This window comes from Larus michahellis, chromosome 3 (assembly GCF_964199755.1).
Source record: "Larus michahellis chromosome 3, bLarMic1.1, whole genome shotgun sequence".
NCBI lineage: Eukaryota > Metazoa > Chordata > Aves > Charadriiformes > Laridae > Larus > Larus michahellis.
In genome coordinates this window covers 65,584,926-65,602,265 of record NC_133898.1, presented here as the reverse complement: position 1 = coordinate 65,602,265, position 17,340 = coordinate 65,584,926, and the positions used below count along the sequence as shown (strand labels likewise).

The window sequence follows — 17,340 nt, the reverse complement described above, 5'->3', positions numbered from 1 at the left end:
CACCCTGGTACGCCTGCTACCCTAGAGGCTCATTAAAAAGCGGAGCCGCTGTTGCATGCCAGATGCTTGCTCACTGCTGTGTGCCTCACAGCAAGCCAAGCGTGAGTCTTACAGCCACTTGGGCAAAGAGGCAGGCAGGAGAGTCCCAGATCAAAGACGTACTAAGGGGTGCTCTGTTATGGTTAGGAAGGCCAATTAAGGTGTGCAACCCTCTCCTTCCAGCTGGCAAAGCCTCAGGTACTTGGGATTATGTAGTAAGAATTTACTTCTGCCGCTTCTATTATTATTCATTAGGTGTATGTTAAAAAGGTATCCTACCTTTTCCAGCCTTTGGTTGCAATATCACACCAAATACAGGCTTTAGGGCAAGGCCTGAGTTCTTTAAACCATGCTTGTAAGGGCTTTGCTTTTGCTCTCCATCACCATCTCCGGAACAAACGATGGAATTGCAGAACCCTGGGCAATTAGGAGACCATACCTGGACTGGAGGGAATTCATGAGCCAACACATTATCATAGCTCTCATTAATAAAATAATAAACTGTGCAATTACAGTGGGTTGTACACATACCTCAGGGTATGCAGCAAGGCACAAATTTAGAAATGGAATGTTTCCAACAACCAACAACAACTTAAACAGGCAAGGATCCTTATCAAACAATTAGGTTACTCAAGAACTACTCCAATAACTGGCCCTTTTTGCCCAAGGTTACGCATTCTAAAATCACGTCATAAGCTTTGGTTGATCTGGGCTTTTTCCTCTTTGTTCTTTTTATTTTGTTTGTAGTATTTAAAAAAAGAAAATAGCTCATTTCCCCTCTAATCAACCCATCAGGTGCAAGAGTCTTTCAAAATTACATCTGAAAACGGGAAAGTGCAAAGACAAACCCAGTTATCAGTGATAAGGCACTTCAGTTTGGTGCTACTGAGCTTCAGCTGGAGAACTAGATACACAGGACAGGTAGGTTACACTAGAATGAAATATCACACTAGAACCTTGCAAACCTATTGTAAGTATTGTTTTCCTGTGTCTTTTTTACGCTGAACTGCACCAGAAGCAGGAAAAAAAAAATCTCTGAAATTACACCACTTGAAACAAGAAGGTATCAGACCTCATTAAAAAAAAAAAAAATAAAAAAAATACCAAAATGACATCATGCACAAACTGAAATGAAATGTAAGTTTCTCACATCTTAACCAGCAGTTCCAAACTCAGATAATGGGATTTCACAGGGGAAAGAAGCATACCATGCAGCTAAGGTACAGTCCAGGCTGCAAGCTCACAAACTCTGCTGGAACTACAATGGCCTCAGGAACCCAGCAAGTTCCTTTCTCAGATGGGTTATAACGAAAAAAAAAAAAGAAAACCGCAGCTCTAAGCCACTGTCAGTTCCAACACTTGTACCCAAGACTTCACACATTTTATATTCAAATCACAATGAAAGCACCTTGGGGTAGATAATATATCTTTACTCTTTCTTTCCAAATTACCTTATACCATCTGGCAATGTAACAATCATTTCTGTTGAGAGCGCCTTTTGTTTTATATCTTCTCTCCCTGAAGTATCCAGAGGCTGTTTCCATGTAGACAGTTTTTCCAATATTCTCACCTAGTGTTACCATACCCAATGAAGACCAAACCTCACATCCTGGGGGTTTCCATTTATAGTCCGAGACAGCCACAAAGGGCACTATTTCAGCAGTACAACTCCTATCTACAGCTGATGGCAAAATCCCAGCCTCATGAAAAAAAAAAATAAAAATCCGTAACAACTTGCCATTCCACACTTTTACTGAAGTCAGGATTTGATCCAAAATGACGGAGTTTTCATTTTATTCACAAGAGACGAGGCAGTTCACACGGTAACACAAGCTGTGGCGAGCACAGCTTGGTGTCATCTTCTCAGCTCTGAGGCACCAATTAGAAAATTGTGAGATGAGGGCAAGATGGTTTTGTGCTTGACACCAGAGAAAGTGAAGGTCAAGCAACAAGATAACAAGTCTTGCCTCAATGAAAGTGGTTTTTATGACATCTTTCCTTTACATAATCTATTTACACAGGTAGTCTGTTCATGGGTTGATTTTCTGGTCACATTTCTACAGCCATGAGACCTGGCACCACTAGTTCAGCCATGACGCTGAAGTGTGTGTCCTGCCAGAGCGGTGAGGGTTAATGAGCACCACGCACAGGTTGACCACCATGAACCATCAATAACAGGGCCTCAGAAACCATCCTTGAACCTTCTGACTAGCCTAAGAGTGATACGATTATGTCCTTCAGAAAGAAGAGGATGTAAAAGGAATTCAAACTGCTTCAACTTAGAAGGCAAACATCTTCAGGGTCCAACAAGACACGACCTTGACTGAATCAGGCACAGGCAATAAAATGGACCGCACTCGGTGACTGACTCTGCTGGCTTCAACGTTATCAGCAATGTACCAGGAACAGTGAGTAACACCTTAGAAAGATCACCTGGGCAGGTTCTGATACCCATTGCACCACACTGAAACCACAGCAGTTCATCATAGAGAACTAATATGATTTTTTTTTTACCTGTTTAATAAAACATGGCTGCATATATGCATCTATATACACGCTTGTGAAATAAATGCTAATACTCACACATAAACACTGCAAATGATTTTATTTATTTAAAATATTTTCTTTGATATTTAAATAATAGCAGAAGTTGAACCTGCGTTGAATCTAGGACAAATCTTCCTCTCAGTGACAAACAAGCCAGACCTGCAACCATGAGCTCTCATGAAGTTATTTCAGGTATACTGTATTGTGGAAGAAGGAGACAGAACATGACTGGAGGCAAAAGCTATGATCACATAAATGTACATGCATGCTTAAATATTTTTTTCACGCAATGTAGCAAAACCCTTCAATTTTCTGGTGTAATCTGTATATTTTTATGGGGAAACATCAAAGCACGAGCCAAAAAATGCATTTTTGGCTGCGATAAAAACACAGGTGCAATCCCGTCATCTGGATGTGACACTGAATTATGTAACGAAACTGGTAAGCATGGCTCTCTATTTTCTAGTGTGTGAGCCTGTAAATAGTCCCAAAACCTATTTATTACACTCTTCGCTTGCCAGACAACCCACTTGACTGAGAAAGAGCTAGTCAAAATTGGTTTCATTTATTCCCCTGCTTGCTAGTTAAGTGGGTTGAACTATTGACCAGGATCAAATGATACTGCAACTAAATTAAATCAAAACAGTGCATAAGCAAATGTAAAGAGAAATACCTGCAAGCATTGAGCAAGATAAGAAGGCATTGTATTCTCTGTGTAAATTATCTGTGGAGCTGTCAAACAACAGAAGTTAGAGGATGCCACCACTGAATCCAAGCTGGTACCTTCTATCGCATCTTGCTTACTCATCAAGATGTGCTTGTACGACTTGCGACTGTACAGGGATTTTAAAGGCTGTAGTACTAAAATTCTTTAGATTGAGGACTTAATGTTAGAGGGAGTCTTGATCTGATAAAAATAACTTCTTGTAGGCAATTATAATCCACTGTCAGTCACAAACTTTCCCTTCCCATCTTATCTTCCCCTCTAGGCCTCATTCTCAACCAGCATACATCCGAAAATGTGTATTTAGCATCCTCGTTTTCTTCTTTAATTACTAAGGCTGTGAGAGAGAGAGAAAGAAAACTAAAAGGTTTCTCTCATAGTCACTCCATTTGTGGAAAATATGCTGCACTGAAGCTTTGGAGAGGTGTGCGTAAAGGAACTCCATCATCCCATGTGTCTTTCTCTTTCCTGCCATGCAGAGGGTGATCTGGGGAGCAAGGGAAGGAAAGTCAGGGTATATCTACTGAAAGCTACTTCGCTGCTACTACAGAAAAACAAGCAAAGGCCCTAGACACATCACTACAGAGCATCACATAGAGGACACAGACCAAAACTAAAGCAGAGATTCTTCTTGTACACTTATCTTACAAGTGAATGTGCCAGACCAACCTGCCATCATGGCAGGCTCAGGTTTATCAGCTCTAGATGCTGAAATCTGTATAACCCAGAAGCAAAACAAGCATTACCAAGATGGTGTATAAATGCACCTTGTCCTTGCTCCAGAAGAGGAGCTTTGGAGGATCTGATATGCTTCCACTTCCTTGTCTATGACTTTCTCAGCTCTCTGACAAGCCTGTTCACAAGAGCAACATACAGACTGATGAATTTTTCTCCACAAAGAGATCGCTAATTTAATGGAATCACTGAAGAGCTACATGGTAACAGTTTTCAACTATTAGTGAGCTGAGCTAAAAACAAAGCAGAGAAAATGAAGGTACTATATGTAATCCTTTTGACTCCTGAAATTTTGCAGACCAAAGTCCTGTCAGTAACAAATCAGCCCAAAGGAAGGTGCTGTGGGAACCTTCATACCATTATGTATCAGTTCCAATTTACAACTTCACTCCTTTACAAAAACATAGCTGACTCTAAACTGCCCTACCGATTACTCCAAATTATGTAGTAGTTTTACTAATGCATGGCTGACTATGAAGTTTTTCACCAATAATTAACTTTAGCCACTACAATAGATTAGGTCAAAGATGAGTGCAATTTCTGTATTTTTTTTGTTTAGTAATTAAATAAATCAGAGATTAAAAAACTAAAAAAGATGTGAACAATATGTAACAACGTGTATCAAACATGACAGGTAACTTACTGGAGTAACTTTATTGCCTTCTCCACCCCAACGTTTTGCCACCACACCAGCCTACTGCAGAGGGAGCAACACTAGTTTGGCATAACTCTAGCTCTAAAACAAACACCTTCCTGTGAGTTTGTACTTCACTAACATCACGTTAACATCACTAACATAATTTCCTACTCAAGCATATTATATAAATGACTGATACCCTTACACTTACCACAAATTTCTTCAGATGTATTAGTAACATCTTGCTAAGCCTGCAGTGAAATTCAACTGTACCTCACAAAATTAAATACGTGTAGCTTTATCCACTATTTAAGTCTTAAGAAAACAAAGATTCCAGCCAAGCGGCACTGTGAAAATATCCACCAACTTTTAAAGGAATTTTGCTAGAATTGTAGGACCAATCACAAAGTAATGGAACAGGCTGCTAGTTCATTTGACACAATTTTCGTAAGAATGTTGGAAGTAATTATATTCACATGGCTTTGCAGAGATTTTGAAACAAAATCTCTTTAAGATCCTAGTACCACAGCCTCTCCTGGCGACCAAAACAGACTGTCATGTCAAAATTAGTCTACCTTGCTACAGAAGACCATGAATTGTACTCGACTCTCTCTTCTACAACATTAACAAAATAGTTTTAGAAATTCAAATCTCAAGATGACTCAGTGTTCACAGGTGTCACAGAGGACTCGGTTAAACACTGACAGCACGCACAGATGTCAGTTAACCAGGAGCCTGCATTACTCTCTAGAGCATCTCTTTTTCGCTGCTAATGCTTGTACAGAGAGAAATAAAATTACTCTCAAACCCCGCATACATTGACAAGAGTTAGAGCAAATAAAGATAACTGAACTATTTTAGCTGTCTTTGAAAGACAAAGAAGGAACATGAAACTCCACATACTTTTAGGAGTTTTGTGAACAGACTACACTTGAACTACAGTCAGCGATGAAGACTGCTAATAGATGCCAGCAACTTAGTCTCTGTTGAATACTGACTTTGGTCTAAACTAAATAGTTTTTGCTCTAACTAAATAGTGTCATGTCTTGTTGTCAAGGAAGGGTAACCCCAGTTATAATTCCATGCTCTTCGTTCTTGACACACTACATGTGTTTTGTTTTAATGCAACCACAAATACAAAATACGTAACTACAGAGATTGGGCCATTTATCTTATTTAAACAAAAAAACCCCTACCAATATGCAAGAAAACCCCACTGTCTAATAAGACTAAGTCTGATCATCCTCATCCTGCCCCATTAGATTTTTTTAAACATACAGCTCCTTTCTGCTCAAGCACAGATGTTACTCTATGGGAAAACTGCTCATTAAATAATATTATTTCAACAAAACTAAGCATTCTGCTCTACTAAATTCTCTGAGATTATATCGTGTCCTACAACAGGTAATTGAATATTTCAGCTTTTAAAATTGCTTATTAGAAAACACCTAGCATTAGTCCATATTCATAAAACAGTTGATAAGGAGTGCACCCAAGCTCTGCCAGTCCTCCACCAAGCCCAGCGGAGGAAAATTCCAGGCACGCCACTAGGGTTTGGGGAAGATTAAGTCAACCCAGTCAGGTCAGCAGCAATACTAACCTCTGTAGTCAAAAGAGTCTAAACTTTGCTGTAAATTGCAGAAAATAATGTGGAGGGGGTTCTGCTTTTTTTTTTTTCCCATGAACGTTTTCTTATGGAGAGGGTCAAACCCTACTTTACTGCATTACATTTAAAATGTCACCTGACACTGTAATTTCAATTCCCTTTAGCTCCTCTAGTTTTCACTTTTCTATTAAATTGAACTACACATGCAAATTACCTAACTGCTTTCCTTTGTACGGAATATCCGATAAACCACCATCTAAAAAAGAAACTCTGTATCAATCAAACCTTGAGTTCCTCCTGTATGACACAACAGCAATCAAAGTGTGCCTTTCAAAAAATACTGCACATGCTTTTTTTCCTCCCTTTGGCAGCTTACATAAAGCAGAGATTTTAGCAACAGCTGCAGTAGTTTATTACAACTTACCTAAGTTGCAATTAAGTGAACTTGCATTTTTAAGAACAGAGATATTTGTTACTTTTTTTTGTGTGCCGGCTGAGATTTGTTGTATATTACAGTTGCATTTTTCAGACTCTGTAAGTATATTAGGACAGAACTGTCAATCACGAGAAAAAAACCAAAACAATAAAATAATTTTCTGTTAAACACAAATTGAGGTGCAACAAAAACTCATGTGTGCATGAAGTGGCCATAAACCCATTACCAACAACATTATTACATTACTTATGGTTTCTATGTAATTTTTAGAAAGGACTTTTCTGTTGAGACCAAGTCTACACTAACAGAGGTAGAATGTACATAAACAAACTCAGAAAAATTGATATAATCACTATACAAACTAGTCATATCAGTGTAACCATGTACCAGGGGAATTTATATCAGATAATTACATCCACATTGGTACCCTGTATTACTTTAAGAATATTACCATCCAAGGGGCACGTTTTTTGGTAGGTACGCTCTGAGATGCCCCATCCAGAGAAAGTGGAGAAAAAAACCCCAAACAAGTATAGGTCTTTGCCTACTCATATATAAATCTATGAAAAAGTAAAAGGCAATATTCTGTTTCAAGAAACAGTAAAAAAGGCATGCCCAGGGCAGAACAAGGAAACACAGAAACACGGGCAATGTTGTGACCATAAACAGTTGTGGTCCACGCTCCGCTGCTATTACCCTGGCATACAGAGAAGAGAGAGCGACCGCTTTGCGGATGTACAAAATGTGCCCGAAAGACAAATGAAAATAAAAACCCAGAATATCCACAAAATTTCCTCAGAGCAACAAGAAACTCTTATGTTTAGACCATATTAATGATGGTGAGAAATTAATCACAAGACAATAAAAAAAAAAAAGCAAGAGACTTTTAATTTGACAGGCAAAGTTGCATATGATACTTGTACGTCTTCTGATTATTTCACCCCGGGGATTTGGAAACACCGCATCAGACTGTTTCCCATACCCGTACCCTCTCACCCCTTTTCCATGCTCATAGCTTTGGGAGAGAGATTTCTGGGGACAAATCTTACCAGGGGGAATCTACTACAAATAAGTGGTTAGGGCAAGTCAATTGTTTAATTTCTGAAGAAAAGTTTAGACTGCTAAAATAAGAGGTATGCGGTGCCTCCCACTTGCTATTTCGGTAAAAAAAACCACGAATCAGATGGTTCCAGAGATTAACATATTCTTTAAGTGCACTGATGATTTCTTAAGGTCCAAGTAGGGTCTCGCTAGTTGGTTATCATGGAAAAACTTCTAATGCTTCTATTTACAATTGACTTTTGCTCTCAGGCTGTCAGACCAGCAATTTTACAAGTCCTAATTTCACTTGAGAATGAAAAATATGGCCCCAATGAATTGCTTTTTAATATTTCCTGCTGAAATAGAACAGTTGTTGCAAAGTCTTATAAAAAAATATTTAAGTCCCAAAAAGAGAAACAAAACTGTACAAAGCTGCTATTTCCTATTAAGATGGCACAGCCAGCTTGAAATTTTCATTCTTCTGTGATAACTCTGTCCTATTTTAATTAAAGGTAGCATCCAAAATTACTGAATGAAACATGTGAAAAATACTATTCTCCATTTTCCATCTAGCTTACGCTTCCCCTTGCTGTTTCTTCACTTCTTCAAGAACTGCTAGATAGTTCCTTCTACTGAAGGAAAAAAACCTCGCAGTTAAATTACAGAAGAAAACCAAATAACTTCAAAAATAGTTATTTTAATCTGTAACATACCAATTCAGAGACACTGTTTAAGAAATCTGTTAAGAAAAAAATAACCTGCCCCTTTAAATAAAAGAATTTTAGAAGCAGTTTCCTCATAACTTATCGGACCTTTTTCAAATAATGAAGGTATGCAGCCTCTACACTCAACACTTCTGTGGAGCTCCCAAGAGTATTAGTAATTAACTCTTGCTGAAGACTTTAAGCCAACAGATCTAATAATAATTATGCATTCCTCCTTCTAGGAGGACCAATAATTTAAAACCACATACTGTCAGGTTCACCTCTTCTCAATGACTGAGGTAAGACAGATAAAATATTTTCCTCTCCTTACCCTGTGTGAAGGCCGTTGACATGAAGAACCAACTTTTGCTGGGCCTGGTTTATGTTAGGACCTAGGACTGGCAGAGAAAGTTAGTACTCAGCTCTGGCAATTTACCTGGAATTCTTATGCAGAATCAAGTAAGAAAGACATGGAAGTAGCACTTGCTGAGCTCTACTTACAGAGCTGGATGGATCACTATCAGTATAACCGATCACAGCTTATTACAAAGCCCCACCATACTCAAATTTGGGAGACAGCTCGCTGTATTTCGTAATACAAGTCACATAACTGTGACTTGTACACTCTACAGTAATACTCTCAAATGACAAGCATTTTTCTCTTTGGTGGGTAAGTATTGCAATATTTCGCTAGGTAAACCACTTCTGCTAGACACAAAGCTGCTACATTCCCACTACCTTACCCAATATGGTTAAATTTCAAAAGTAGTAACTGCCCCTGCTGATGACTCAAAAACGATGAGGACAGGGACCTGCAAAACGGTACTCATTACTTTCACTTTTGTTTAAATCCAACTCACCTTAATTCTTTTAAAAACAAGCACCTAAATAAATGAATAAGCAAAGAAGTTTGGCAAAATGCTCAACAATAAAAGTCTTGCTTTGAAAACCTCCAGTTTAGCTAAAAACATGCAGACCAGTGTCATAAGTTTATTCATGTAACTGAGTCCAGCCAATGGCATTAGAAATAGTTAAAAAGTCAAAAAAGAATGGCCTTGTAGGGTGCCACCACATAAACTAAACATGATATACTGCCAAACACTCAAGCAGACACATGTACCATTATTCAGCAAGGACCACATGAATGCATATGGCTCTCTGTTTTGTCTTCATAGTAACAAGAAGGTTTGTAAACAGATCTCACATATGAGGCAATCTAGTCACTTGAGAATCTAAAAATCTGCCTTTGTAAAGAAGTGTTCTGCACTGTTGCCACACAATTGGACTTAGATACACAATTAAAAGTCCTCTACATTTGCGCTTTGGGACAAGTGCTGCGCTGTTTTATTCTGATCCCTAGCAGCGATGTTTTAACATGCTACCTCAGCCAGGATGTATATGCCTGCTATGCCAAATAGCCATTGGAAAATAATGTCAACACAATAGCCTACAAAACATTAAAAATTTGGACTGTTCCATCAACAAAAGTAATGATACCCTGACTTTGTAGCATACCACTGCTGCCTTTGCACAGCTGAAAACCACAGTAACCTTACATGTATTTACAGATGACAGTAACAACTTTTTAAAACTCATATGGAAAAAACCCTCTCAGCCTAATCTACAAGACTAACATTTTTTTTTTAAATGAGGCAAAGCAAAAAAAATCATGAAGAAAGTTTCAGATAATTCGTACCTGCAGTTTCAGAAGTATCTCCTGCCTGGAAGGATAAGGAAAGATTTAACATCTAACCGTAAATAAATACAACTCCCAGGTTACAGGGCATCTATCTCAATATGTCCACATGCTGCAAACCTAAGAGGCAAAGACTCTCCTATCTTTAAAAACAGATGCACATTTTTAGCACGTCTGCGTATCATTTTCACTATCAAAATACTGAGGATTCTGCACTGCGTCCTCATAACCTGAGAGGCAAATCCCTCTGGTAGTCAGTGGTAATTCACAACAACAACAAAAGAATTTAAAAACTGGGCCCGCTGTACCTTGTCAGACCAGTAGTTCTTTCTATTTAGTAATTACTGTAATTACTCGGTGTCCCCAGAACCAATGACGACCGGAGCCCCCTTGTGCTGGGAGCTGCAGGCACAGCTCCGCGCAGCAGAGACACAGACCTGGCGATTAATGGTCTGCTTTTTCCCACCACGACCACTTGATTCCCTTCTTTCATAGTTCTTTAATAATTCACACTTTAGATCTATTCGCGGGGAGGGAGGAGGGAATAGATCTAACACCTCTGACTAAGTAGGCGTAAAATGTTTTCTGTATTATTTAATAACATACAAAACCAGACAGGCTTTATATTAAAGCGAACTTCATTTCAAAACGCGAGAAGGGAAACTGTCTACCAAAATATTCCTGCTGAAACTCATTAGTATTTCTATTAGTTTAATTCAAAAGCATATTCAAGAATTATTGTAATAAAAAAAAAACACTCTGAGCAGAAGTTTAATTTCTGCAATTACCATCCGAAAGAGGGGAAGAAAGAAAAAAAAAAAAACAAAAAACAAACTCAAAATAACGTCTGACCATTACTGCCAACTAATAAGAAAAACAGAGAACCCTTTTTCTGGGAAATTAAGCTCGGAGGACGTTTATCGTTGTCCTGGGGCAAGCCGCGGCCGCCTGCCCGCGGAGACAAGGCGGGCTGGCCGCCGGCCGGACCGAGACCCGTGGGCCCGGCGGCCTGAGGCGGCGGCTGCGCCTCCCGCCGGCTTCCCCCCCCCGCCACCCGACAGCTCCGCGGGGCAACACCTGGAGCAGCGACGGCGTCTCCCTCCCCTCCGCGGCCGGGAGGGGAAGGCCGTGCCGCCTGCCAACCCCCCCTCCCCGGGGGGAGGTCGGGGCGGGCTGAAGGGGCACGACCCGGGCTAAACCGGGGCTTCCCCACCCTCGGCGATGCCGCGGGAAAGCGGCGGGACGCAACGTCCCTGCCCGCCGCGCCGCCGGCCTGAGGTGCCGCTTACATAATCCCCGCCGGCTGCACGCGCGCCCCGCGTTACATAAGGGACCGTGCCCCCACCAGCCCCCACGGCAGCCCCGCCGCCGGCCGGGCGGGCGGAGGGAAGGGAGGGAGGGCCGCGGCGGCCCCGGCCGAGCCCCTCGTTAACCCCCTTCCTGTGGCGTTTACACGTCATGGAACATTCCCGGAACGGGCCAACGTCCCACCCACTTCAGGGAACAGTCACCGCGGCGCGGCGCAGCGCGCACACACGCACCCCCGGCCCGGCGCGGCGGCGGGTCTTCCCGTACACACGCACACCAGACCCCCCCTGGGGGCATGCCGGCGGCCGGAGACACCACCAACACCAACCACCCCCCCGCCTCATCCCCCCCCGGCGCCCTGCCCGCCGCCGCGCCGGGTGGCCCCGGGCGCCCCCCCCCGCCCCCGCCTCTCTTGTTCTCCCCCCGCAGGGCACCGGAGGCCGCGGAGAGAGCCTGGTCGGGGCGGCCCCCCCGCGGGCGCCTCTCCCCGGCGGTGACCATGCCCATTGCCCGCCGCGGGAGGGGATTACGCAAGGCAGCCTGCTCCTCATCTGCATACACTTACAGGCTGGGTATTCCCCACATTTCCTAACGGCGTGTCACCGACAAAGGCCTGTCCCCGGCCCCGGCCCCCTCTTGCGCCGGCTCAGCAGGGCGCCCGGCCGGGAGAAGGGCCGCCGGCCGCGATGCCCCAGGGGATGGTGCCGGTGACTGCCGGCGGCCAGCCGCCGCCACGGAGGTGACTTACCGGTCCGGCGGTTTTACAGCCCCGCCGGCTTCCCCCGCTGGCGCCCTCCCGCCGCCTGCCCTCCATTTACCCCTGCAGCCCCAAGGGCCGGCGGCGGCACTCGGAGCGCCGGCTTCAGACACCCCCACCACCCCTCCCGGTTCGGCAAGCGCCCTCTCCGCCGCGGCCCGACCGCCAGCCCCGCACCCGAGCCCCGCCGCCGGCGTGCCCCCCGCCGCCGGCAGCCGCCCCCCGCCGGCGGCGCGGCTGTCAGCTGGTGCCGGTGACAGGGGACGAGCGGCGGGCAGGCGGCGGGCAGGGAGGAGGGGGCTGCCCGCAGCAGCCGCTGCTGCTCACCTGGAAAGTCACCGAGGAGGAGGAAAGAAGAAGGGAGGGAAGGGAGCCCTCCCGGTGCCCTTGTTGTTGTTGTTGCTGCTGCTGATCCCGCCGGGCGCTCTTGTCGCTCCTTTGCTAAGGGCTTGCCTGGAGCGAGGTGGCTCGCGGTGCTTCTTTAGATATAACGACAGACAGACAGAGATATTCCAGCGGCCGAGGGGCGCCCGTTTCACGCACTGATCTTAAGGCAGGTCATTTCTCTCCCTCTTTTTTTTTTTTGGGGGGGGGTAGTGTGGGGGGGGGAAGGCTCATCACCATCACCCTGACAGTAGCGGAGGGGCTGGTGTTGCACGGGGGAGAGAGAGAGGCGGAGGCCCGGGAGCCGCAGCCCGCCCCGGCGGCGGCGGGAGGGAGGGAGGGAGGGGAGGGAAGAGAAGGGAGGGCGGGCGGGATCGCCGGGCGCTGCAGGCGGATCCGCCGGGGCTATTCCTGGCACCACTTCCCAGAACCAGAAGTTACGGGGCGGTGAAGCGGGGAGGGAGGGAGCGAGCGCGGGGAGCGCGCGCCACCGCCCGTGACGTCACCGGGTTCCCCCCGCGCCGCGCCGCGCCGGCGGGGGAAGCGCAGCGGGGGCGCGACCGGCAGTGCCCGGACGCGGGGTGATGGGCGCTGCCCGCCCCGGCCTCCCGGTGCGTGTGTGAGGCGGCGAGGGAGGGAGGGAGGGAGGAGGCAGGGCTTCGGGAGGGCGAAGCCGCGGCCTCTCCCCGCCGGCGGCGGCGACCGACGTTCCCCCTTCCCCCGCCCGCCGAGGGAACTCCCAGGAGAGCCGGTCCCGACTCGCCGCGGCCGGAGAGTTTCCTCCCAGGACGCGGAATCCTCCCGTCCGCTCCCTCCACTTCCTCTGCTTCCCTCCGCTCCCTCGCTTCTGCCCGGTCAGGGTCACGTTATCTGCCGGGGAGAACAATACACCGGCCGCGGCTTCCCTGTCGCCGGGCCGCCCGCCCCGGCTTCGCAACCTGCCCCCCGCCGCCGCCTCCGCAACCGGGGACACGGCTCTGCCCGCTACCCCCCCCGCTCATCACCCGACGCGCCGCCTTTTCACAGGGGCACGGCAGGGGAGCGACGAGGGCGCTCCAGCCGCTCCCCCGCGCTCTGCCGCGGACAACACGCGTTTATTTCAACAGCCGCTCGCCGCCGGCGAAGCGCCTTCCCCGGGAGCGGCCGGTGCCGGCCAGGGTCCAGGACCCCGCCGTCGCCCTCCTGGCTGGGGGCGGCCGCGGCCACCTCACGCCGGCTAACGGCCGCCCGGGGCTCGCGCCCCCGCTTCCCCCCGCCGCTGACGGCACCGCCCCGCAGCCAATGAGCGCCCGTAACGTCCGGCGGCGGGGCGGAGCCCGGCCCCGTCTCCCGCAGCCGCCGCCGCCACCCGGAGCCGGCCCCGGGGCAGGGGCGCCGCGGGGGGAACACTCACTTCCCGGGAGCGCCCCGCCGCTCATCCCGGCACCCGGCTCAACCGGCACCCGCCCCAGGTCCCGCACCGGCACCCGCCACCGGCGGCTCTGAGATAGTTACAGCCGAGGCGAGGCCGCGGCTGCGGAACAACGTTTGTCGCCCTGAGGTTTGTTTGAGGCCGCTGGGACCCGGCGGGTTCCCTCGCTCGGGAGTCCCTTCTCCGTCTTGCCCGGTTTGGCTTCGCTGTGGCACAGGGGCGTGGGGGGGGCCGGAGGGCGGGTCTTCGTTTAATTATCTAAGAAAAATAATTTTATTTGGGGGAAGCCATCCAACCCCGTCTGAAGGCTAGTGTAAAGGGATCTCGATGCGATGCCACCTCACCGCGCTGTCACCGTGACGTCGGAGGTCGTACAAACACCTGAGGTTATTGCCTTGGCTCACATCAGGGAAAAAATCTCAGCCTCATGGGTGAAAAGGGAAGAATGTGCACATAAATCCTGAAAGCAGCAGTTCTTATGGCAGATGCCAGGGCAAATAAAACCATTATTTCTTAATTTTAGTAGTTGAGTAGTTAGCTTTTAGGGACTAATAACAATTCAGTGTGAGTGGGTGGCATATTAATAAATATCCCGTCCGCCTAAATGTGGTCCCTGGTCCCTGTTGACTTTGGTGGCCTCTGAGTCAGGTTCCCTGTGCTCAATCCAGGAGGTGCAGGAGAGTCTCAGGATTTCTTGGGACTCGCCTCAAGCGATATGGGCGCCAGCATCTCGCGTCATCATCATTTTAGGACAACCGATGACTTCAGTTACATAAAAGGCTTCTCCTGCCAGCATGTTTGGTGCTAAGGGAACTGAACCATAGCTAACGGAGAGTTGCTTGCTCCTTGAGAAGCCTGTGAGCACGTCTGTCTTTGTTTTCCTGGTTTTTAGTGTAAGTGATACTGTCATTCCTGACACCGAGCATTGTTTGACTGGAATTATTCTGTCTGAGTAAACACATCGACCTTGGGCTTGTGATCTTTGTTTGATGTCATGTCAGAGTAAGTCAATGGGAGATGGGAGTGCTTAGGGTTTGTTTCAAATTGAGGTTTTCCCATCCAGCCGCCTTCCACAGCAACTGCATTTACCTCTGCCCCAAAATGATGGCTGCCAGTATCTTCCCCTCTGGGAAGCCGCAGCCTCCTGACCAGCATGTTTGATTTCTTGCTGTATGCCCAGCATCGTCTGCTTCTCTCCTGCCTCTCACAAGACTTCAGAAGTTCATCTTTCTTGTCAAAGAGCCCAGCCCACAGGAGCTACTGCAACAACGTTCAGTGTTCAAAATGATTTTAAGTAAGTAGAGTGTTTATTGACAACTATTCTCAAAGCAAGGTAAAATTGTTCTCTCCGTAATGCTTTTCAAAATAAGTGTCTTTTTCCAATTACATTCGTTATCTCAATGAGTTTTACTTTGTGTCCTTTCCCACGTTCTCTTTCAGCAGCATCTGAGCCATTTCTTTTGCCGTGGCTCTGCAAGGTACCTGCTGGAGTTACGACTCTGGGGCACCTCAGTGGTCCCAGGGAAGAGACTGAAACTGCACATGCGCTCGGAGAGCTCGACTGTCGTACCTAATTAGTTTGGCTCAAGCCCCGGAGCAGGTTTTGACAGGCTGTACAACTTGCAGCTGCGAGAGTCCCTAGCTTGGAGGACACCTTCCCCCAGCCAAAGAGGCAGGGGGATCTTCGCACAGTTCCTTCAGCCTACTTCCCCTTTGAGCACCGTTGTTGGGGAATGGGTGTAACTGGGTGCAAACTTGCCTTCACCCCTGACCGATGCCCCTTTCCCCTCCCACGGAGAGCCGGAGGCAGGAGCACTGTCCCACAGAGGGACTGCAGCTGGGATGCCCGGGTAGTTTTCCTCACAAACTCCTGCCAGTAACTCCACAGAGAGGCAGCAGACATCTGAATCACTTTCTCTCGCCTACTTGTGACAACAACACAACTTAATAATGATGTCCTTGCATCATACCATCCTATCATTTCCCTCTAGATTATTTTTTTTTTAACATTTACATCCAGCATTTAATAAAACTGTCACTCTAACTAAACCGAGAAGAGAACTAAGGGAGCTTTCAGGTGTGAGATTTACAGCTGTTATTTAAGTACAGATTTTGCAGATTCATCAGAAAAGAAGTAATTCTCACTGCTTGGAAAGCACCTTGGACATCACAGCTGCCGCTAGTAGCAAGCGCAATACAGAATGATGATAATCAGCAATGATGTTCACAGTTTATTAAACACCATAAATTATTCTGAAAACTTGGTTTGATCTCAGAACATACAGAATCCATCAGTTTTTGTAAACCTTACTGCTCCCAAAGTAGATAATAGAAAGCCTTACATAATTTTCCTATAACAGTTGAGTTGAAATATTAAGTAACCATTCCTAAAATAGCTAACAATTTTAAAGCAATTCATTATTTCTTTCTTGGGGAAAATTACTTGGTCCCTAACCTGTACCCACAAGCTCTTAAGTGTTTCTTCACAAAGTTGTTACAGATAGAGCTACCCCAAAAGAATATTCCTTTATGTAAAGGGATTGATACTATCTATTGATTTCAGTGTGAGCAGTGTAAAGCAAAATGTGTCCAATTTTCTGAAAGTCTCAGACTGAAAATTAAAATTCAGGGTATTATTTTGCTGCTTAGCATCCTCTTTCTTAAGTTTGCTCAGGTGAGAAAATCCATGGGAAACTGCCTGAGACTGGCTTTCCTCATAAATAAACCAATACTAATAGTTTCCTATCAATGTTGTTTAAATAGCACCACGCTTATTTGTAGGACCTTCCTTTCGATTTCCTTCACTCCTTTTTCCGACTGCCTGAACCGCAATGTCCCCCGCTGCCCTTGCCTCTTCCGCCCCCACCGCTGCCTTTCCTAACTCCCTACTAAAATTCAGTGCTCCTTGCGCTTAGTAGTAAAACTGCAAGATCCTCGGGGCTGGCTTTCCGGTGCTGGGAAAGGGGTATACTCCATCTTCTGTCCTCCTCCTCTTTGGAGGACCTGCACTTTCTCCCCTTGTGAGTGAGAGCAGAGCCCTGAGCTGGATGTTGGGGCGATGAACAGCCGGCAAGGGTGGGGGTCCTTGCTGCCAGCCCCTCCCCAGGGACTCCTGAGAGCCTGAGGGGACACCCCCTGCGGCTCTGGGGCTGGGAAGGAGGGTGAGAAGGGCGTCCAAGCCAGATCAGAAGGCTTGGCGAGAGTCCTGAAAGGGCTGCATTTGTCTCCTGCTTTACTTTGGATGCCGAATGCATCACAAAAGCATAGAGCAGTATTGATTTGGGTAACTGAGGGGGATTTTTATTTTGAGAGATA

The 17,340-nt window shown here is 46.5% G+C and overlaps 2 protein-coding genes across 6 annotated transcripts in view; one reads left to right on the top strand and one right to left on the bottom strand.

The window, feature by feature from the left end:
- HIVEP2 (HIVEP zinc finger 2) overlaps positions 1–12,696 on the bottom strand; it is a 144,429-nt gene extending 131,733 nt beyond the window's left edge. For 4 of the 5 annotated variants that reach the window (XM_074580545.1, XM_074580542.1, XM_074580543.1 and 1 more), the window contains exon 1: positions 12,558–12,696. The gene's annotated coding sequence lies outside the window, so the exon portion shown is untranslated. Of the gene's footprint in view, positions 1–10,165; positions 10,243–12,557 lie in introns of those variants that run through there. The other variant, XM_074580546.1, reaches the window with a different exon arrangement.
- AIG1 (androgen induced 1) overlaps positions 12,489–17,340 on the top strand; it is a 159,470-nt gene continuing 154,618 nt past the window's right edge. Inside the window, exon 1 of the mRNA XM_074580551.1 lies at positions 12,489–12,783. The gene's annotated coding sequence lies outside the window, so the exon portion shown is untranslated. The remainder of the gene's footprint in view (positions 12,784–17,340) is intronic.